Below are 23,521 nucleotides of genomic sequence, written 5' to 3'. Positions count from 1 at the left end.
GGCCAGGCTCATTGTGCTCGTGGTTTGAACGATCAGTTTAGGTTCTTCTTTCCCCAGCCTTTTTATTTTATGTGTGAGTGTTTCACTTTCATTTGTGCCCTGTGTGCATCCAGTGCCTTCAGAGGCCAGAGGGGAGCATGAGACCCCCTGGAACTGGAGTTACAGATGGTTGTGAGCTGCCATGTGGGTGCTGGGAATGAACCCAGGTCCCCTAGAAGATCACCCACTGCTTTTAACCACCGAGCCAGCCATTTCTCCAGCCTCCGTCATCTGAACTACACAGGCCTCAGACTGTCCACCCCATATGTGCACAAAAGAACATTTTGATTTGGAGAATTGCTTGGGTGGCCCTGCATTGAATCCCAAGTTGAAGGAGACATTTCTGTGATCCCATGAGAGGGCACTGGGTTCTAAGGGATCCCAAGGCATGCTCTCAGAATTGATGAGGTTCAGCTGGGGTTTTAGGGAGCTCGGTGGTCCCCCTCTCCTCTGCTGCGGCTGAGGTGCTGCCCAGGGAGGAGCCGGGTTGGCAGTGCTTAGTCTTTGCCTGTCACTTTCTCAGGTGATGTCTCTGATAGAATGACCTGTCCGCGTCTTGCAAGGCAGACATGACAAGTGCTGAGTTGGAGAGGGAATTATCTTTGTGAGGCTTGCATCTTTCCTCTTGCTGTGAGGTTAAGAGATGGGATGCTGCTTGGGGAATCGGCTTCAAAGCCCATCCCTTCTCTCCCCATTCTTCCCCAGTCCCTGGGCTGAGGGCGTTCACCACTGTGGTTGGCTCAATTGATGCTGCGTGCTGTCCCCTCCGACGTCTGAGCTCCGGTGTGTGGTGATACGGGTCACGGTCACGGGAGGGGGGGACATTTCTTTTCATGTACCCACATCCGGCACATCAGGCAAAAGGAGAGGGAGAGTGTCAGCTCCCTACTCGCCTGTGGTGACTCTGCTTTTTAAAAAGAGTCCAATCTCAGAGCTGCCGCATCAAAAGGAGTTGATCAGGAACCACATCCCTCGGAGATGACAGTGTCACTTGGATCCACGGTGTATTGGATGACATTTATCCAGGGAAACAAAAGACTGCAAGGCAGGAGAAGGTGCTTTGTTTGATCTGTGTATTATACTTCCTTTTTAGTAGACAGGGAATTAGTGTCTGCTGAATGTACTTACATGTGGCATCTCTTCCCCTCCGCCATTGTTCTGACTGAGCGGTCATAAACCTCTGAAGCTGGAACCGTCCTGTACAGGCACTGCCTTGCTTTTGTTAGCTTCTCATCGGATGGAGAGCTGGGCCGATTGCAGTGGTGGACAGCAGGGGTCACTGTGAGACTTCACAGGGATGCAAGGCTCATGCCTCAGCTCTGATTCTAGACAAAGCCACCCACCGGCCAGCGAAAGGTCACTGACTAGGGGAAGGAAGGTCTCAGGGTTTGGGAGAACTGGTTGACCTACTATGCCAGGCAGGATTAGGGTAAATATACCCAAAGTCACCGTCTATGTTCTTGGTATATACCTGGTGCCTGCTATGCTAGCAGGCTTAGAGGTTGTAACCCTGGGCGTAGGAGGGTTTCTGCTATGGCCAAAGTGCAAGGCTGCACATTTGAGCTGGGCTACGTGGCTTTCAGGGCCCTGAAAAGATTGGTCTTGTATATCTGTTTTCCTCCTAGGTTTAGAAGGACTTGTCACCCCCAGGTTGTCTTGGTGGGCACATTAGTGAATATGTGGTTTGTATGAGGCACTGTGCTAGACCCCAGGGAAGGCACCTGTGTCAGGAGTATCCTCTCCTGATGCTATGTGCAGAAGGCCAGGGAAGAGAGAGGCTGTCAGGCTCTTTGAGGGAGTAGTCACAATGGGTGACGGCTGTGGTTTCATCACCAAAACTGTAGGGGCAAGATTTGAACCCCAGGGCCTGGCACTGGTAGAATCCTTGTCTTTTCCCAGGGTGCAGATTCCCCGAGGTTCTCTGTAGCTTTTCCCATCATCGTCTCCTTTTGCTGGGTACGTGCCTCCCTCACTGCCATTCCCTCTCTCCCATCAGCTGCAAGGATGCCTGGAGGACCGGTCTGCCCAGGCCCCTCTACCCTGTAGAAAGACCAGCGGGCATGCTCAGAGTGTCTGTGTACCTTGTGTGTGTACACACAGCAGCCCAGGCCACACAGCTGCAGTCATAGGCACACGCTCCAAGGGCCCCATTGTCTTCCTTGGGGCAGCCTTACCCGGAGTCCTTAATTTCGGGACAGGCAGAGTCTCCCTTCTCAGGAAGGAGGAGGTTCTACAGGGCTGGCCTTGTGGGCTCGTGGCCTGCAGAGTCACACAGGCTTCACACCTAGTTTAGTGTCCATTCTGAAACCTGGTGCATGGTTTTCACAGGGGGCAGAGACCTGCCAGGTGTTGGCAGGAAGGTTAGGATGTCTGAAGGCAGAGTAGTTGTGACGGTCAGCCAGCCTCAGTTTTCTCATCTGTTGGAGAGGAACTGTAACTTGGCTCCTGCTACTTCCCTTCTCTGGCAGCAAAGGACATGGCCTGGGGGAGGGATAGACAGACAGTCAGGAGGGAGGGTCACTAGCATCATTCTCAGTCTGGTGCGCACAGTTCAGACTGTGTTTTCCAGTTGTCCACCCCCCCAACCCCCGTAACTGCAGCATCTTCAGGGCCTCGCCTTCTTCACTTTGGGGTAGAGACAGGGAGCATGCCCAGCCATAGGCTCCTCTTGGGTTGCTGTGGACTTTGCAGAACCCTCTTTGGCTTGAGACTTTGGAAGACTAGTGTCAGGAGTCCAAGGTGGGAGAGAAGGCCTGGGAGGGGCAGGGAGGATACACAGCCACAGCCTCTTACAGACCCCACATAGCCCCTGGGCAGTTTCTGCTCAGAAAGTAGAAACCCAGAGTGCCCAGTGCCAGGCACAGACCAGGCACAGCAGTGCCTCTGAGATTATGGCTGTTTAGGTCAAGCCCTTCAGCACACCCTTGCCTGGATTCCTTTCACCTCATCTGTTTGCCTCTCTGTCTGCCAGCTCCCCTTTGACCTCGGCCCACTCTGGACTGTAAGGTCAGATGTCACCAGAGACATATGGTGGGCATGGGTGCCTGGTGCTTGGGGGGTAACACAGAAGATGCTCACGGAAGTATGCAGCCCTACTATGTAGAGCCCTACTCTAGAATGCTGATGAAATCCAAGTTGGGAGGCACACAGAGAGGGTAAGCAGTTTGCCAAGGGTCACACAGCTCTGTGATGGTGTGGTTAGCTCCCATTCTAGAAACCACCATCCTCCTGGGACTGTCCCTGAAGGGCAGGAATGCCCACTGCCTCTCAGATTGGCCAGGCTCTGGCTCCAGATAGAACACAGCATTTTTTTTTTTTTCTTTTTTTCTTTTCCCTGCTATTTCCTCCTCGGAGATGTGAGCCACCTGCAAGGGTGAGAATGGGCAATTCACACCAGGCGTCCAGAGCCCTTAATTACACGGCCAGGTCTCCTGTGCCCAGCACACCTGTTGTGCTGACGTTGCGGACAGCTCAGTCTGTCCCTATTGGCCCACTTCTCACAGGCACAGAGATAGTGGAGGGAGGTCAGCAGCCTCCCTCTCCTGACCAGGACTTGGGGCTCTGCTGCTTTTAGTCCTGGTTCCTGACAGTATTTTCTAGAAGCTCCAAGCTCTTCGAATTGCTCTGCACAAAGTGGGTGGGATAAAGGGAGGGGACATCAGGTTCCCCTGGCTCTCTAGGAAGATGCCACACCCTGGACCAGTGATGTCCCTTACCTCACAGCTGAACCTACCTGAGGCCATCTGTACTTGAGAGTGTAGGCTTTATGCTCTTGTGACATGGGCTCCATCTGTCTTAGATAACGTCTGCAGAGAGCAGTATCAGAATGGCATCGTGGGCTCCGGGGAAACATGTTTCAATCTCAGGGTGGCAAGCAAAGGTTTCTGAAGAAAGACATTTGATCCAGTGACATGCTGAAGTCGGCAGAGGTGACCAGATGCAGTGGTGTGTGGATCACAAGCTTGAGCGCCTCCACACTTTAGCCAAGTCCCCACACAAGACATAGATGTCCCCATGTTTCCAGGCCCTGCCACCACCCGTTGAGAGTGGCCCCTCCACTCACTTCTGTGCCTCTGGCATTATGGTGTGCACTCAGTGAGGTTCCACTTCCCAGACCTGGGCTTCCACGCCTGCCTGTGGAAGCGTATCTATGCTGCCATGAGGGATAGCCATGCCGTCTATATGAGCCATGGCTTGCCTGTCAGAAGGCAGTGCTGCGGGGCATGGGGCAGGGCAGTGCAGACTTTTGCAGGGCTGTTGGGCGCATGCTTACTGACTCCTTAAGTGCTATCACTGAGCAGGCTTCAGAGTAGCTCTGTTGTGTGTGCATTGACTCCGGCGTGCCGTTGCTTGCGCCCTCCACATATACCTTACATCTGCCAGCACGCGCATGACTTACCCTCCTTTTCTACCCGATCTCATTTGTGGACTCAGCTTCCCTATGATGGTACTGTTCTGACCTATGTGTGGGGGAATGGTGTGAGTATGTGGATGAACATGTGTCTGTGGGAGGCCATTTGCCCCCAGAGACCGGAAGAGCTGTCGGGTCTCCTGGAGCTTCAGATGGTTGTGAGCTGCCATGTCAGTGCTAGCGTTGAACGCCGTCCTCTGGAGGAGCGAGTTCTCCTAGCTGCCGAGCATGCCCTAGCCCCAGCTGTCTGTAAACTGGCTTCTCTTATTAACTTTCTAATTGGCTCTGTCATTCTGTGTACTCTGGAACCATATCCCAAGTTGTGATTGCAACATCTCTGTGGTCCTGTGGCAGCTCAGTGCCTGCTCACTCATGGCCGTCACTCATGGCCTTCCCTGGAGTCTCTGTCCCTCGCTATCTTCTCCTGCGAACTTTCCTGCATGGGGCACAGTCCCTCTGGAATTCATTGTTGTGCCTGCCCAGCTGATGGCTGTGCCCTGCCACCTGGTACCGCTCCTATAGGCCAGCCCATCCGTGCAGACCTTACACACTTCCAGTGTTTCTTCCTACACATTAGATGGTGCCGTTCTCTGCTCTTCCATTGGAGCTCTGGATCTTATTGGCTAAGGCCGTTTAAGGCCCTTTGGGGAGAAAGTAGCCTCTCACGAACAGGGGCCTTTGTGTCCCCTGCATATCAGGTTCCTGTGGCTTAAACCAGCTGGCAGCCTGGATACAGGGTGCCAGCCACTTTCGGACATACACGTGGCTTTGGTGAGGGCTAGGACAGAGGGAAGCTAAGACAAAAAAACCAAGGTACTGTGTGGCTGTCAGGATGGTGTGTCTGTCATACCTGGGTGGAGCCAGTGAGGGTGGCCACGCCCCCTCTGACCCTCCACATACTCCCTGGCTTCCATATGTATCAAAGAGAACCTTGGCCAGGGCTACGATCTAGACTTCAGCTTTTGGTTCTTTTATCCAGTATTGGCATAGGTTTGGGCTCCCGGTGAGCATTCCTGGTGGATCCCTGTGCATTAGCTGTGAGGTTACCATTTGTTATGTTCCTGATATTAATACCATGGGACAGGACACGGTGGACAAGGTCTCCTGACCACAGCAATTACTGCACCTGAAGCTGTCTGTACCTGGGGTCCCCTTCATTCCTCTACTTCTGTGGATAACCAAGGCTTATGACTTGAGCTCCACAGCAGAGCAAGGTGCAAGGCCACACAGTTTCCCACATCCTTGTATAAGGCTACACACATGTAAATCTGGAAATGACCCCAAATTTCAACTAGAAAATCAATACCCCAATCAGTGACAGATGGCAGTAGTGAGCTGCCCGTCACAGGAGTAAGCAGGTGGCATCTACAGCAGCTGTCTGTTGGAAAGACTTGAGTAGCTACTGAGTCATGCAGGAGCCATCTGTGACTGAAGGCCCAGTCCCTGGTCAGTCACAGCCACTCTGGTCCTTAATCAGTAGTAAATCTACCTCCCTGATCAGTGAGCAGTGGGGGACAAGCAGGGAGAGAGAAGTCACCCCAACTTCCATATGCTGTATAAACGTTAGTACTTAACTCTATGCTAATTGATATGAACTGGCACCTTGAGAAGCTGGAAGTCCCTAGCCTTGTTGTGGTGTGAAAGACTGTGTGTGTGGCAGGGTGGGGGTGGCATCTCTAGACCCTTCTTGGAGGTAGCATGGGGTCTGTAGTGCAGGCACCTATAACCACAGTTCTAAAGGTGCCTCTTCTAGTGAGCTTCTCCCCCCCCAAACTCTGGGCAGGACCGAATGATGGTTTCTCCGCTGTTTCACCAGGCTCAGCCCCTTGCTAAGAGGACAGTTTGGGGGTTATCTGGCATCTCCTGTCTCTAGCATCAGAAGCTGGCTGTGAGCTCAGGAAGGAGTCAGTGTAATTTTCCAACTCTACAGGGCACCACCGAGAAGGCTGAACTCGGGCCACTGCCTGAGCTCTCTCTCTGGTCCTGTGTTGGTTGAATAATTCCATGCAGTTGTTTCCGCTAGAGCAGAGAGCGTATGCTTTCCAAGGCAGCAAAGCATGGTCATGGCTGTCTAGGATCCTGTGCTGGGTGTTGGGGAGACTGCCTGAGATCTGCAGAAAGTGGCATCGCAATTGATTAGTAATGTCTGCTGTGACTGTAGGAGCAGCCTCAGTGACACATGAGCAGCCACAGTCTGCACTGGCGATGTGGCAGCGTTCATCTGCTACAAGGGTCTTTCCACCCTTCCCTCTCCTTCCTGCTATAGGCAGCCATTTGCTATATCCAGGGAAGACACAGAGCTCAGACTGAGATGAGGCACCCTGAGCCATGGTCCCTCCCTCCACAGTGAACAGTTGTCTCACAGGCTTTCTGTCTATACAGTGGCTGTTCCAGCCCACGTTCCAATTGATTCTGACTTGCAGCTCACTTGTTGGAGCCAATGCAGGGCTCTGCCTGCCTGCCTGTCTGTCTGTCTGTCTGTCTGTCTCCTGGCTTTCTGGATACAAAAGGCAGGGGCAGCCACACAGCATGAGAGATGGCCCTGGAGCTTCTTCAGGCCTGGCAGCTTTGGTCCTCTTTCTTTATCACAACTTTTAAGTGAGCAGGGCGTCTGGAAGGGGCACACTCTCATTGCTGCATCCCAGGGTAGTCAGCTCCCACAGGGACAAGGACTGTCCTGGTGAGCCTTTGGTTAGACATGGTCTCCCTAGGCAGCAGATTAAAGAATTGTTGCAGAAGACTGGCCCTGAGTCTTAGTCCCAATATTTGGTGCCACTCACTTGTTGAGTCCACATAAGGCCAGAGATCTTTTCTGCTGTCAGCCTGACTGGTTAGCCTCTAATGTGCAGCTTCCAGAGTAACCCTGGGCACTGGCCAGTGCGCCTCTGACACCCTGTGGCTCGTCATTATCAATCGTGTGCCTGGCAGTGGAATCTGACCTGACCGAGCCTCACTGTGGAAGTCACAGGACTTAGAGGAGGCAGCGGCTGTTAAAGCTAGCACTGTAGGGTTGTGAGCACAGTGCCGTGGGGTGGCTGCCTCAAGGACCATGCAGTGTTCAAGCCGCACAGCCACACGGGCTCCCTGGAGTGCCCCTGAGCACAGTTTCTGAGTCTTGGCTCTGCTGCCTGTCTCCTTCAGGGAAGTCGTTCTGGTCTCTGTCCTCACCAGCGCTCAGCAAGGCAGTTAACATGGTTCTGGGTCCTAATGCCGAGGTTCTCAGTGTACCCCAGGACCTTGAGTGCCGCAGTGAGCCGCTGTCTGCTCTGTGGGTACCCAGTGTGGGGAACGAGCATGGGTCAGCTGTGATGGGAGGCTGCTGCAGATAGGGGAGGGCCTGAGGTATTCCTTTAGAACTCACTGAGGTTTTAAGGACCTGTGGGGTGCTGTATAGCAAAGGAGTCTGGGAACTGTGACGGAGCACACAGCTATCTGTGTCTGACAATGTGCTACAGCCAGAGGGCATGCAGGCTCCTGATCCCTTCCTCTTTATCTCTGCCTTTGTAAGTTTCTTTAGAGTCTGCGTCTCCGCCGCCTCCTCACTGCTCACTGCTTTCCTTTCAGATATATTTCAGAACACTTGTTCTCTGAACCCAGTGTTTGGGGACCCTACACCCCCCCAGGCATTTCTCCCAGAAAGACGGCTCCTATCCGTTCCCAGCAAGGATCAGCCTTACGTGTAGGTGGAGTGTGGCTCTTCCAGGGAACTAACTGGCCTTGGACCCAAAGCTTCTCTATCCTTATCTATCTACTATGGTGTGGGACATCCCAGAAGAGCTCTCAGGTGCCAGGGCAGGGTGGCACTGTACACAGTTTCCTCCCTCTGCTGGAGACAGGCCTCGCTGGCCTTCCCTATGCCTATCTCCAGCAAAGGGGCTGAGGACAGCAAACAGAGGGGTGCCAAGGAGACCTTAGCAGTGAGAGGCTTTCCCTGTGTTTAAGGGAAGAAAGCATGTGTGTTAGGGGCCACTGAGCAAACATGTAAGGAGCACATGGCACTTGCTCGTGTGCGGAGAGAACAAGAGAAAGTGTGCATAGCGGTGCTGGCTCACCAGTGGCCTGGTCTCCCTTCCTGTGTTGCTGAGCTGCTGTCAGAGGAGAGCACTTCCTTGAAGCCCGGATCCCTGTGGCAGGGCTGCTGGAGGAAGCCTTGAGAGCACTGGTTACTCAGGTCAGACCCGCAGCCAGTTCTCTCTCCAGTGGCTCTGCCCTCTTGTATCTTGACCTTTGAACTCCTGGGCTAGCCCTTCCCCTTCCCCTAGTCCCCACCCCCAGTTTGAATCTCCTTTGCTGTAAACGTAGCTGGGACAGTACTGCTGGCCACTGCGGTTTCTGCCAGCCGTCCAAACGTTTGAACTGCCTTCAGGATCATCACCTGCTAACAAATTGAAGCTTTGCTCTTAAAGGCTTTCTCCCCATTCTTAAGTGAATCTCATTCCAAAGAGCGTGGGAAAGCGAGCAAAAGCCACAGAAGCAGCCATAGACAACTGTCTGCAGTGCATCATGGCGCCGCCCCACCCTCTTCCCATACGCCTCTGCTGTGGGGTCGGCATTAATATACTCGATTCACAGATGAGGACACAGCAAGGCAGAGAGGTTAAGTGACTCGCCTGAGGTCTCATAGCCGTCAAGTGGCAGAACCAAGGCCCTGGGGCCCAGGTTCCAGTCTGTACTGCTCCCCTGGCTCCGTAGACAAGTTTGATGGACGTAACCCCTAAACCGGCATCTCCCCTGCTCATGTGTGCTGAGAGCCTCTTGTCCTTCCGAGTGTACGCTTAAAAGCCTCCTACAGAGGCTCGGCTGGCACGGCAAGCTCCACAGGCCGAGCCCACCTTCGCTGGCGTTCAGTGTTTAAAGTAGATGGGTGACGCAGGCCGCTGATGGAGAGCACACATTGTCACACACGTGGGGGGAAGCGAAATGTTTTCCTAACACAGGCCGGGAAGAAAAGCTTGCGCTGAAGAAGAAAGGGATCTTAGGAAGGGGAGTTTAGTGCCAGCCTCATAGGTGCCTCTCCATGGAACTGAGGCACCCTGCTGCCTCAAATTTACAGAAGGTCCTCTCTAACAACCTAACGACCTAGCGGCACTGTGCTCCTTTTAACTAGCCAGACAGCCATGCCAGAGCAGCGCAGAGCAGCTTATCAAGGAGGAGAGAAGCATCCTCAATGCACTGTTTCTTTTAAAGCCTGAGACAGTGCTAGACCATTTTTAGAGACTCCTTGTAGCCTCCTCCATCCCTGACAAGTAGAGGGTCTCCAGCACAGCCAGCCCTGGCCTGGGGGAAGAATTGTCCATCCTACCCCAAGGGCCTGCTGCCCGGAGCTGGGAGCCCCACACAGCCCGTGAAACCGTGGAACAGACTGACTACATGCCCACTTGCTCCTGCCAGGACTCATCTGTGCCTTTCTTATCAAGGTGTAAGGGGCTGGCATCGTTGAGGGAGAAAGGCGAACCTGGCTGTGTCTAACAGGGGAGGCAGGTGGGGGATACTCGCCCTGAGAAGCAGCTGTGGGGTCCCCTTTCTTCCTGGGGTTTCAGACACAGCTCCTACATGGTGGGCCAAATTACCTCATGGATTTCTTGCCCTGGAAGATTCTGGCCATACATCAAGTATATCTGGGAGGGGCGGGGCAAGTAGCACCCCACGGTGAGGGATTTTGGACGAGTTCTCAAGACCCTTTCAGGGGTCAGAGCATCTTCCCCAGATATCCATCCAAGGCTGGCTAGCCACTTGGCTTCGGTTTTTTTTTTTTTTTTTCTGCCAGCCTCCCTTCAGAGGCCAAAGCTGCCCTGTAGTGTCCCCCAACCACAGCAAGGACCGGTGGGCCGCAGGATCGTCAGCGCAGTCACACGCAAGGAATCACTCATTTGTATCTCATTTTCGAGTTATTATCGAGCTGCTGGTTGAGAGAGTATTTTGACAGCAGCTGTCAGCAAGGTGCAAGCGGCTGCCATCGCCTGCGATTGGCTGAAGACACCTATGGCAGTGCGCTGAATAATACCCCAACCCCCCCCTCCACCCACCCACCAGGAGAGGCAGGGGAGGAGGGAGAGCAAACATCAAAAGGAGGAGGGAAAACGCAGGCTTCATTAACATGTTTCTGACTCCACTAGAAACAGCGGCCCAAAAGGCCCCGATTGTGTCTCATGTTTTATTTAATTTATTGTATTTGAGGTTTGGGGCAACAAGGGAGGTGGATGAGAGAGGCCCCTTCCAAACAACCATTTAGGCCTGTCAGAGCTCATTGATTGAGTTAGCGAGGTTTCACTCCTGGCTTCCAGCTGCCAGGGCTGTAAGCCGGTCAAACCAGGGTGACCAGAAGCCCTACATCTGGGAGTCAGGGAGCCTGGAATGGAGGTGTCTGTGGTGAGGGAGGTCCGCTGGTCCACCAGACAGCCTCCTCATCTCCCCTCGCTGCTTAATTGAAGCTCGGTGGAATGTGTGCACTCTGGAGTCTCTCAAAGGCTTCTCTCCCTCCGTGGTAGGGAATTGCACCGTGCATGTTTCTTCCCAAGCTCTGTGCACCCAGGCAGGGAATAAATAACACTTTGCATTCGCTGCCTTTTTACCCAAGCAGTTGAAAATTCCCTGTTTGTTTGGTCGTTGGGTTTGTTTTGTTTATAGGCTTGGGGGGAAAAAGTCAGCAGTACCAGAAGGCAGATGTGTGGTGCTGGAGAGGCAGGCACGCTCTGCCTTGCATTGAGGACCCGTGGGGGCCGTGCTCCAGGCAGAGCGCTGCAAAAGAATGTAATCTCAGTGAGCCAGACGATAGGACCATGTGTCGTCTTTTTCCTTCCCCAAATCTCCAGCCCCACTCCGATTCCCCCACGGGGGCCAAGCTTCCCTTCCTCTGGGTTTTACCTTCTGCAGCTGGGCCTGCTGTTGCCTTTTCCTAGACTGTCAGTACTGTAGAGTTGAGAGCTATGGTCTCAGAATGTGACATTTAGCAGTGTCCAGAACCATTGGCGTTGTCATGACTCCGAAGCTTACTGTGAGGAGAAGCCACAGTGTTGTGCATCCTCCAGAGTGGGGGGCGCATGAGGTTGGAGGCCAGTGGTGTTATTTGCAGGGGGACAGCAGTGGATTAATAGAGGTGGGCTTGAAGCGGCGAAACAACTTGTTGTGTGCCCAGGGGGTGTTCTGCATGAGTGGGTGTCCACCCAAGACTTGCCAGTAGTGTTGATAGTCATTGCAGCTGCCCAGACCAAGCCCCACAGGTTCCCACAGGCCTTCTGGGGGCAGTGCCACCCACTGGAACTTTCAGTTACTTTCTCTCTATTGCCAGTTCTACTGCTAGCTTCGACCTACAGAGGGGAAGACAAGAGCACAAAATGAAACCCCAATCTTGCAGCAAAAAGTGGAGTTCCTCGTACAGGGAGGATAGGAGCAAGGGAGGGGAAGAGGGAAGGAAGAGGGGGAAGGTGTGTGTGGGGGGGGATAAAAAGGAGCTTGGCAAAGATACATAAGGGGAAAGACTCTGTGCCTAGGAGGAGCCTAAATCCACGTGGCCAGCAGTAAGCCTGCTTTAAGGCTCTGCACCTTAGACCCACCTGTGGAGATGTAACCTAAAACCAGGCTATAGCCACAAGATCTTATCTCAAACAAAAAGAAGATGCCAATCCTAATAGCACAGGCCAGCCACTTAAAATTATCCCAGTTACTTAAAAGGCTGAGGCAAGAGGATCCCACATTCAGGACCTGCCTACGAAGCCTAGAGAGACACCATCTCGTCATGTAAGAAGCTGTGGGGTAGTTCAGCGTAGTGTTCCCTATGAGGTCCCAGGTTCACCCTGAACACCCCTAAAAGCAAAGTCAGGATTGACAAACCAGACTAGACTTGGGCTGAAAACCTACAAAATGCAGCAAAGCAGAATCAAATACTCTTAGATGTTGCTTCTTGGGGATTATGTTTTCCATCATTAAGCAGATGGGCCACACAGTGCCATCTCAAAGTCTGTAAATTCTACAGACTTTTTACAAATAGCAACAGTTCAGTAAAGTCACCTTCTGCTCCTGCCCATCCTTCCTGCAGCCCCAGCTTTCTGCCTTCCCTTGTGTATGAATGAGTGTTCGCATCATGCCCCACCACCCGGTAACTCACAGGCACAGCAAGGGTAACGGTAATGGTGTTTGTCTGTAAAGGGTAGGTGGTGATAGCAGTTACAGCTCGAAAGCCCAGGGGACTGGGAGGAGTAGGGTGCGGTTGTCTTGGTGAGCTTCGCTGTGGTAAAGGCCTGGGAAGTCAAGCCTTTCTCCCCTGGCACACAATGTTCTTTCTTGTGAAGGTTCTTTTTTTCCTCCAGCCATTCCCCAGTATAAAAACTGCTCTTCGTGGGGCTCTGTGGAGACAGACAACAGGCCTGCCATGTCTGTCTCTGGCCACCCTTAATCTAGGTGAACGGTGGGGACACAGGTGACTTCTATGAAGTCTGTGTTTTCCTATCAGAGGGACCACTGTTCTTGGGCATCCTGTGTGGGTTCAGACCCTCTCTGCCCATGTGACACCCAGCTGTGACCTCGACACCCAATGCTAGAATCACTTCTCCTTGGGCTTGGGACTGTCTTCCCTGGATATGCATATTTCTCTCTCTTTTGTTCAGTTTGTGAGCTGCACTGCTGGGCCATCACCTCCGAGGAACCTCCTAGGCTGCCCTGAGTGGCCCAGCCACCCTCGCCTCCTCCTGTAGATAGGCCATTTCTATGCCATTGCTTGACAGACACATCATAGGGGTACATCACCGGCACCCAGGAGACACTTGCTTAAGGAAGAACAAAAAGCAAAGGCGGGTGGAGTGTGTTTCCCCAACCCATCGTTTTAAAATTATCATTTGAGCCACTGGTGTGAAAATCAGATCCCTGAAGCTCCTTGGCATTGCCCTGTCAGATGCCCACCAGGGAGAGAGGTGTTTGCCCTTCATCAAGGACAAGGGACAATGGCTGACAAAGGAAAGCTCTGTGCTCTGTCCCAGCCATAGTAATGCTGCACTGCCATGCAGAGCCAGTCCCTGTCGGCCTAGCACAGGACACAGACCCAGTCACAGCCCGAGGTCGTAGCTTTGGTTTTCTTAGTCTTTTAAGGAGACTTGATCATAGGTGCCTGGCCCTGTCACTGGATCAGATGATAAAGCTGAAGGTGGATTTGAGAGGTTGGGGGCGGGGCATGCTATTATCCCTTTGTTTTCAGAAATAGATAAGTTACAAGACCATAAAACTTCATGTTCATATCTACTCCCTGCTCCTACATTTGCTGTATTAGTTCTTCTGGCCCACTGAGGCAGAAGTTCTAACACATGGGGGTGAACTTCATCCCTGTCTTTCCCCCTCTAAGTTACTAAAGAGATCTTTCTTATAAAAACGGGGTGTCTTTAAAGGTCATTATTTTGTACAGTTATCAAACTCAGGCCCTTCCAACGCCACAGTGTGCTTGCTCACCCAGCTGAGGGAATTATATCTCGACCCAGCAGAGCCACTGTAAATTAGGAAGACAGCTGCCTCCTCCCTTCCTCTCAGAAAGGAAACAATTGTGACAGGCACCGGCTACTTGCTCTGTGGTCATCTGCTTGATCTGAGTTCAAATCCCACCACAGACTCTGGCAGCCTGGGCTAGTGCAGAGCCCCTATTTTGTAAAGATTTGAGATATGTGTGGCCGAAGGCCTGGGAACAGGATTAGGCTACTTGGATACCAGCCTGTCACTGAGCACAGCTTTGACCTTGCGTGGATGGGTGCCTCTGAGAGTCTGTTTCCTCCCCTTGAAGTGAACATCACAGTGGACTGGAATCAATGTGGCTCAAGGGCTGTGGATAGAGGCTGTGGATAGAGGGTAGCCTGAGGACTGTGCTGGTCTCTGTCTGGTGCTGGGGCTGGTCCACTGAAGCAGCTCAGCTGGATCCTGACCCTCCCTGCCTGGGCTGGGCTAGGCTGGGCTGGGCCCCTCCTTCCCCCTCCCACCCATCCTGGCCACCCCCTCCCCTAGGTCTGTAATGCTCAAGACCCCGCATGCTGTCTACAGTCTGCTACCCTAAGCTCACTTTGGTGGCCTGTGCCGGACCTCTGGGCATTCTCCAGGGACTGTGGCCTGTGCTGCGACCACTATCTGGGAGAAGGTCATTATCGGAGGAAGGACTTGTTTGCCTGCAGAGGCTGCTGTTAGTTTAGTGGGCAGCAGGGTGCCTAAAGGATGGGGCTCTGTCTGTGCTCACGGCCCGGAGCGTCTAGACAGAGAAGAGAAGGCCAGGCCCAGCTCACTGTCTCCCTTTCCTCTTTGTTCAGGCCAGGACCCCAGCCCGTGGGATGGGATCACCCACATTTGGGGTGGGCCTTCCCACCTCAGTTAAAACTTTCTAGAAACACCCTCACAAATAAATCTAAAGGTATCTCCTAGGAGATTCAAAATCCAGTCCATCCAACAGTGAAAATGACCACCACAGGGGAAGGAAGAGGGGGCGACGTCCCCTAGCACCTGTCTTCTTAGGAAGACTTTGTGGGCCCTGGGTGGGAAGATGCCGTCCCCACAGTCTTTCTGTCTAATTCACCTGTTGTCTCCCTCTTATAGACATGATGCAGGGGGCACCCCCACCTCCCTGCAGCCATGCACCTCCTCTGGCTCTGGGAACTTAGATTATTTTTTTTTGGAGATGGAGATGTGAAACCACATAACCCCTGTCCTCCTCTCTCCCTCCCTCCCTCCCTCCCTCCCTCCCTACCAGATCGTTAAATTATTCCACAGGAGCCGAAGCTCTGAGGCTAAATTACCACAGCGCGTATCATGGCAACTGTCCCCCATCTCAGCTTCTGCCACTTGTCTCTGCGGCCACAGCAGCAAGAAACTTGCTGAAGAGAAGTCATTATCTGGGACGTGGGGGGGCCCAGGACAAGAGCTCCTGTCCCCACAAACTGATTAGATCAGCACCCTGTCAGGACAAGCCGTGTGTGTGTGTGTGTGTGTGTGTGTGTGTGTGTGTGTGTGTAGTATTTGGGGTACCCGTGTAGATCTATAAGCACTCACTAGTACGTACAGACTGAGTAGCATCTGTGATACTCGCAGATACCATGTTCTTATGGGCAAGGTGAAGGAGGGGTCCAATCTTTGCTGGCTTGTACCTTCATCTGTCTCTTGAGTGACTGATTCGTGGCAGGGCTGTGGGGACCTCAGTGCTGGTTGGGACAGTGAGACCTACAGTTACAGATGTGGGTGCCTGGGAGTGTGGCTTGCTGGGCAGGCAACGTCTCCCTGAGCGTGGCCTTGGCCTTAAACCTGCAAAGACGAGGCTGGCAGAATACCAGGTGCCCTGGCACAGGTGGCTGTGTTCCAGATCCTGTGACCCCAGAGAGCCTGTGCCCAAGTGCCACTTGAAGAATGTTCCCCACGGCGCTAAATGTGGATGGGGCCAGAGAATGAGCCATCTGTCTTTCTGTCTGTAGGGGTCTCTGCAGTGACAGTGTTCATGTTGCTCCTTTTCAAATACAGAGGACTCTTGGTTTTGGTGGAGCTGGAGCTGGACCCAGAGTTCCTGAGTGCTAGGCAAACTGTCCACCGCCGCTGTGCCTGCCTTCCACCCGTGCTCTGTGTGTGTTGTGGAGAAGGGAAACCCACTCCCTTCTGGTCACTGTAGAGTAAAGCTGAGCCTGTCTGCTGGAGACGATACCAGTTTACCCCCCCCCCCCAGTATCGCACCACGGAGCATCCTCATTAAGGCCCCTCAGGTGACGCTGGGAGGTCTAATGAGGCTTGCTGCAGACCTCCCAATTACAGGTTGACTAGGTCTTCCCTGGCCTCTCATCAGGCCTCATAAGTACCTGATTAAGGAAAACAAATGATACCAAGGAGGAAGAGACAGACACCTGGGCTTCAGGGGGGACTGTGTCCAAGCCATGGCTCCGGGTGGAACAGGGGGCGCCAGACTCTCTGTGAGAGCCAGAGTAAAGTTTCCACGTTGTCAATTCCATAACCCTTGTCACATGCACTCAGCCTCAGGCAACATAGGGATGTCCCTGGGAGGTCAGATCTGACCTGAGACCCACAGCCTGCTAGCCCTATATGAACGAGCCAAGCAGCTTTCCCCTCTTGCCTGGTTATTTAAAACAAGAGCCCCTGTCTAGGCGTAGGAGTATGGCTGCTTCTGCTCTGCCTTCCTGTGTGTCTCCCCAGGGCCCTGCCCACATGCCTGGTTCGCAGCAGGTGCTTCCTAACTTAACCTAACCACAGGGAGAATCAGCCCCTACTCCCTAGGGTGGCAGCTCCTTGAGTTCAGCTGTTGCTACTGCTTTCCCAGCTGACCTGTGTGGCAGGGTGTCCTACATGTCCCAGCCTTAGGTGTGCAGGTCTTGTGAGGTCCCTGGTGGGCACCACACAGACACTCAGAGCCTCAGGTTTCACCCCAGTCATTAGGGGAGCACCTAAGCACTCCTAAGACCAGGAGAACCCTGGTCAGGTTCATGCTCATAAGTCATGGGTTAGACCTGGTCATGTGGCTTATCTGAGACTTATCTGAGAGGACTTGAGACACAGGACAAGCAGGTCTGATCCATCGTGTACCAAGGAGCATATTGAGTGTGCGCTTGTGTGTGTGTGTGTGTGTGTGTGTGTGTGTGTGTGTGTATGCGCGCGCACACATGCATTCATACATATGTGTGCATGTGCACATTCATACATGGGGTATGTTTACAATGTTGTGTGCCATAGTGTGGATGTCAGGACCATCCCCAGTAGTCGATTCTCTTCTATCTGTGGGTTCTGGGGATTGAACTTGGCTCGTCAGGCTTGTTCTGCAAGTGCTTCTCCCCTGTGAGGCCCCTCACCAGCCCCACAGGCTGAGCTGAAGAGGTGAGGCAAGCAGGGGGTACCAGGATATCATTGTGGTTCGTGGTCCAGTTTTGTTGCACAGGTAGGTGGGACAAGAACTTTGCCCCTTCTGCTGCAAAGTGGGTTTCTGGTCTCCATGCATGCCCAGGTACTGTCACTGGCTCTGAGAACATGCAGCTGTTATGAATTGTTTTGCTTTGTTGGGTGACATGGACTGACTGAGTACCCCAGGTTTGTCTCAGCTTCAGCAGTCTTGCCCCGCCTCCCACATGCTAGGATTAGAGGCGGAGGCCACCATTGCCAGGTAGGGAGAGCTGTGCATTCAGTTGTTGATGAGTTCCTCCACACACATCTGCTTCAGTGCCCACTGTGAGCCGCACATGGCAGGTTCTTACATTTAATAGTTAACAGAGTGGGGGGAGGCACTTGTGTAGAGGCAAGGGACCCTGCCCTCCAGCTGGGCCCCTCCCCACGCCACCCTATCGGCCTCTGAGCCTGGCTGGAAAGCTGCTCTTGGAGTAGCCACCCTTCATAGGAGTTGCCGGCACCACTTCTGGTCCACTTAGAACTTGCCAGAGAAACCAAGTCTGGTTTTAATTATCTTCCATCCTTCCCATGAGGGTATGCAAAGCTTCCATTAGGTCTCTGACAACACCCCCTCCCAGCCCCCAACAAGACCTGCCACAGAATCTCATCATCCACAGCACAGCTCCACGGTCTGCCTCTCCATAGCCATGGCCTCTTCCCACCTGAGAAGAGTGCTGCTAACCCACTGGTGAGGTGAACACTAGTGGCCACAAGGCCCTCCCCCTTCTCTCTTCTCTCCCCTGAGTTTCCCACACTCCATCCGATCCGCCTGGCCCTGGTTGGATTTTTGTTGTTGTTGTTTTAAATCATTGCCTCCTTTTGCCCAGGGGGCCCCACCTGCTGGGAGATGGTCTTCTCTTGGCTTGTCTGTCTCTACCCAGATCCCTTGGCTCTCTGCCACCAGTGGACCACACGGTTGCCTCCTCCGCTTTCCCAGTGGGATTGAATGGAGTCCTGTGTCGGTTTGTTTGGCCCCAAACAAATGGTGCAGCTCACAGATTCATCTCCTGCTTCCCCTCTCTCAAAACTCACTAGCTGTCACGCACGCTGTTGTTTATTATTGTTTTCTTTCCCAGACTTTTAAAAATAACAGTTGTCCCAGCCTGGGCGAGTTGCCCTCCCTGCGTGTTGGCAGCTGTGGCGGCATGAATCAGTGCTGCTCCCTGCCCGCTGTCTCCCTCGCCCGCCATCTCCCATGCCTCTGGGAAGCCTCCAAGGCCTTCCTTCCAGCTTGTTCTCCAGACACAGCCTGCAGTGGATCTCTGTTCCTGGCTTCAGGCTTAGCTGTCGCTCGATGCGTCCTCAGATGCTGAGGCAGCACATTGCTAGCTGAACCCTGTTGGTCTGGGAAAGTGACCACCTCCCAGCTGCCAACCTGGTGTCCCCCAGACTTCCTGCCAAGGCTTCCTCACAACCCTGAGCAGGGCTGGGTGGGTTCTGGAGCCTTCCAGGGCCATGGGGTGGGGATTTTAGAGCCTTCTAGTATGGTGGGGTAGGATAGGGTGGGTTCTGGAGCCTTGCAGTGATGTGGGGTGGGTTCTGGAACATTTCTCCTAGTGTCAATTGTCAGAAGTGTCCAGGAGACCAGAGTTCCTCCATGCTGTCCCCCAGAGCAGTTCACTCCTTTCTTCCACTTTCTCCTTGGCCCAGGAGCTCCCCAGGGTGTCGTGCACCCCCCCCCACTCCTGCTAGATACTCAGGAGCCATTCAAGGGCACAGCGTAGCACCTGTGTCTAGAGTTGGAAGGAGGGGGACTGGTGAGGCAAAGTAGGAAATCAGAGACTTCACAGCAAGACCTCAGGCAGCATCACCGTGGCTGCCCTAGAGGATCACCCTGGTCATGATGGGGTGAGAGAGACACACAGAACAGAGAAACTGGGAAAAGCCAAGCATATACTAAGGTGTGGCTCACTTAGCAGTCAGCATGTGCTTTCTACAGTAGGTGCCATTGGTACCGTCCTGCCATCACATCCAGGGGACACAGCATCAGTGAATAGAAGGGGGGCTTCCTAGAGTGAGTCAGAACATGGGGGAAGAGAACTGAGTGGGGGACCAACAGATGCCAGCCCCTTGCATATGTTCACAGAGCGCACCCTGCATCATGCTCCCTTAGCTGCCTAGGGACCAGGGTTAAAGCTCTTATGTTTGCTCAGAAAGTCTCCACATGAATGGCAAGCTGTCTGGCCAGGGCACTCCAGGGGTGAGCCCTCCACATACACACCCAGTTTAGCTTGTCACTCAAGGCTCAGGGGGAGGAGAGATTTCCTCAGTGTCAGCCTTCAGGAGAGACTGTCTTGTGCTCCGCCGTGTGTGCTCCCCGCACATCCCTGGAATAAAGATTTATCAACAGCCAGCCATGGCTGTTCACCGGCTGCTTTCCAGGTATGGGAGAGCCGAGTAGTCACAACACCAAAGCCAGTTATGATCCAACCTTTATAGGAAATGTGCGTGCTCCCACTGTAGCAGTGGCTGCCAGCTGTCAGTTCCTAAAGTCTTTTGGAATCTGCCACTGTTAGTCCTATGCCCTTGTCAGCCACTGCAGGGGGTGGGAGAGCAAGGGGGACAGGGAGGGACCAACAGGGCATCTGTCTCTCCTGGACACTCTGGGTTCTAGATGAAGGAAGGACCCCCTCTGCAACTGTGGGGGTCGGATCACAGTGACAACTCAAGACATCCTTCCCTCCACCCTTTGCACAGTCTCTCTTGGCCTGGCTCAGAGCCATTGTGTTCCTTGGAGGTTCTGCTTCCTTGCAGCCTGGGGACTGGGGTAGGGGGGCGGCATGAGAATTCTTGTCCAGAGACTCTGTCAGGAGGCCATAGGGACCTTCTGAGTCCTATGTATATCACTTTGTGCCCCTGCAGAGAAGGCAGCACCAAGTAGCCTTACCTCAGCCACGGAGGTAACCAGACTGTCTAGCATTCTCAGCGGGGCATCTTCCACCTGCCCAGGAAGACCTACCTGTATCTCTCCTTTCCCCTTCCTGTCGTCTTGGTCACCATCTCTGGTCAGGATCCAGTTGCCGGAAGGCTTCTGGAGACCAATGTAGGGTCAGCTCAAGGCAGCTTTACAGTGGCGTGGTTGCCAGCGTGCATTCGTCATTATGTTTTGAGTGTCTTGGATCCCCAAAATGACTGACAAGGTGTGGCAGAGCCGTTTGTGTATGAGGTCTGGGGTGGGGGGATGATACAAGTCCGGGCACTCAGGTGGGGTGACCAGCCACAGCCCACTGTGACCTGCTCCAAGCAGGTGTGAGCCCGTAGGGCCATGCATGCATTCTGGGGAACAGGCCTGAGCAGCCATGGGTCGTTGGAAAGAGTATCTTCCTGCTCAGCGCCCCCGGTTCACCTGCGGATCCCAGCCCTCGCTCACCTCGTGTTCCTACCTTCCCACTCCCTACCATGGTTCCCAGAGCCTGCTCCTAACGAAGACCCCGAGGCAGTTTAGTCTGAACTCAGCAATGGTGCGTTCACACCTCGGGGTCCTTCTAACGGAACAGGATGAGATGAGAGATGGCAGAGCATCCTAGAGCAGGTCCCACACAACAGTACACACATCTGGAACACCTGGATCTCTGAGGTTTCTGGAGTTGGGGTCGAAATAAACATCAAAACAAAACAAAGGAAAAGCAAACTCTTGCTGGTGTCAGGCAGTAAGGAAGGCCTGATTTCCTTGTCTCTTCCTCTTTTTTTCCTCTCACTGTTGCTTTAAACGTCTGTCCTCCCTTTCTGTCCCTTCCTGTCTTGTGGATAATGACAACAGAGGATGTTGAACTGGCTCTGGGCGCCCACCTCTGGCCGCTGCATGCTTGTAACGATTTCATTAACCTAAATTATCCACTTTATTTTCTCGTAATGGGATTAGCCGTTCTCCAGGCAGTTGAAGACCAGAGGGGGAGAAGGGCCCGAGTGATCCATTGCTGCACCAGGTGGAGGGTGGGCCTGGCTGAACGTATACCCTGGACTACCCAGAGTTTCTTCCCGTTCCTCACTAGAAGAGGGACCTGGGGTCCGGGTGGGTTTGTGTGGCTCAAGGAAAGCAGAGGTGCTAGGCCACCTTTATGGTGACTTGTTCACAGTGTCTTTTAACATTGGTGGGACATGAGCCAAGATGCAGACCTGCCTGTGTCAGTGTCGGGAATAACTAAGCGCCATCTGCTGTCTTGGCCCTGCTGGGCACTGCTGGATCCCAGGGGGCCTCACTTGGTGCTGGCACAGACACCTCACTGCATGTGGCTCTAGTAGCAGCTCTCATGGCTCAGTGCCTCACGTGGCCACTCGACAGCCCTGTGAGGTACGGCGATGAACTGAGCTTCAGAAACATGACATCAGGTGCAGGCCTGATGTGACTCCAGACCTCCCCCTGAGGCGCAGGCGCCTCTCACATCAGAATGGAACCCTCTGTAGGGGGACACCAGAGTTGTCATCTGAGTATCAGGTCCAGCCTTCCCGAGTCTCATCTGTGCCTGAGCTGATGGAATAGAGGCCCTCTCTGGTCTACCACAGCATCCCGTATCTGCGGCACCTGTGTCCTGAAAGATACCTCTGGTGTCTTGTCCAGAGGTGCCAGTGATTGGAACCCAAGGCCTCACACATGCTCAGATGTTCAGGCACTGTATGCCCAGCCTTCTTATCACTTCTCACCATGTTATGTTGACTGGCCTTAGACTCCCTCAATAGCTCAGGCTAGCCTTAGACTATCCTGTAGCCCAGGCTATCCTGGAACTAGGAGTTCTCCTTCCTGCTTCAGCTTCCTGAGTATCTGGGATGGTAGGGGTGTGCTACCATGTCCGATGAGTCTTTTTCATTTGGACAGGAGAAAACAAAGCAGGGCTCACTAGCTCAATGAGTTTGAGAAGCACTGCATCAGTTTACCCTCCAGAACAGTGACTCGGTCCCTGCACGATAGCTTTAAACAGCACTGGTTTAAACGGGAACGCCTTGCTTTTAACCCCTCTTTCTCCGAAGCCTGGACAGCAAGTGAGTCCATGCAGGGCCTCCATGTGAGCCTGCCTTAGCGTCTGCGAGCCTGTGAATCTATCTGGCTTAGAAGGTCTCACATCCTGTCTCTCAGTGCCTCTGGATTGCATGAGGCAATGCTCAGAGTACTCCCTTCATCCTCTGTGGCTCAGAACATAGCTGATGGTATAGTCAGAGCATCCTTCACACGTCTCAAGCATGTACATGTGCGTGTGTGTAGTGGTCAGAGGTTAACCTCCGGAGTCTGTCTCAATCACTCTCCGCCGTATTGTTTTGAGATACAGTCTCTCATTTTCACATGGGGCCCTCTGAGGGGGCTGGGGTTACAGAACCATCCCTCTATAACAGCTTTTAATTGGGTTCTGGGTTCAAAACTCAACTCCTCTTTGCCCAAGAGAACAGCGGCAAGCATCACCAGCGCCTGGTGGGCATCACAGCAGAGCTCAGCCTGCTCAGAGGGCACCGGGAGGTGATTGCCCAGGGCATGTGAGGCCTACAGGATGGAAATCCACTGGCTCAGTAGCCCTCCCCTGGAATGTCACAATTAGCTCTGAAGCTCAAAGGGTGGTGAGGGCTCTGTGGCTGGGGCAGATCCTATGTGACCTCGTGGAACTTGGAGTTGCCAAGAATCTCTCTTGTCTGAACATGGACTACTGTAAGGCACAGGTGATGGGGAGGGAACCACTGTCTTTAGAAAGTGGGCCAGCCCTTCAGGGTTCTTTGCATCAAATCAGATTGGAACTCAAACTTGGAGGCAGCACTGCCATCCAAGGTCTAACGATGCCCTGTTAATGCCAGGTTTTGCTTTATTGGCACCATTTTAACCTTTTAGACTCTGGACCACCAGCCTCCTTTTCTAGAAGGGAAGCATGCCCACCTGGAGGCCAAGGCTGGGCTGAATGGACCCCACCTATCCTGGTGGAACGTATTTGACATGTAAGCTGTCTTCATTCAGCAGCTTTGTGCCATCCCACATAGCTGGTTCAGAAAGGTGAACAGTCTCTCGGGGATATGAGGTGGCTTGTTCAGTGAGTGACCTGGTGGAGGTGGAGCATCGGCCACTGGCTGCTCCTCACTCAGAACTCCTAGTAAACTTGTGTCACTCTGCCCAGCAGCACAACCAGGCAGTGACCTGCCACAGTCACCAGTGGAGGCCCAGTCAGGCCAGGGGCCACCTTTCAGCATTCCCTCCATGGAGCT

The 23,521-nt window shown here is 53.4% G+C and overlaps 1 protein-coding gene across 1 annotated transcript in view; it reads left to right on the top strand.

The window, feature by feature from the left end:
- RBM19 (RNA binding motif protein 19) overlaps positions 1–23,521 on the top strand; it is a 79,335-nt gene that overhangs the window by 27,054 nt on the left and 28,760 nt on the right. The window lies entirely within an intron of this gene.

The sequence above is a fragment of the Micromys minutus genome, assembly GCF_963924665.1.
Source record: "Micromys minutus genome assembly, chromosome: 29".
Taxonomy (NCBI): domain Eukaryota; kingdom Metazoa; phylum Chordata; class Mammalia; order Rodentia; family Muridae; genus Micromys; species Micromys minutus.
This window is presented reverse-complemented; position numbering and strand designations above follow the sequence as displayed.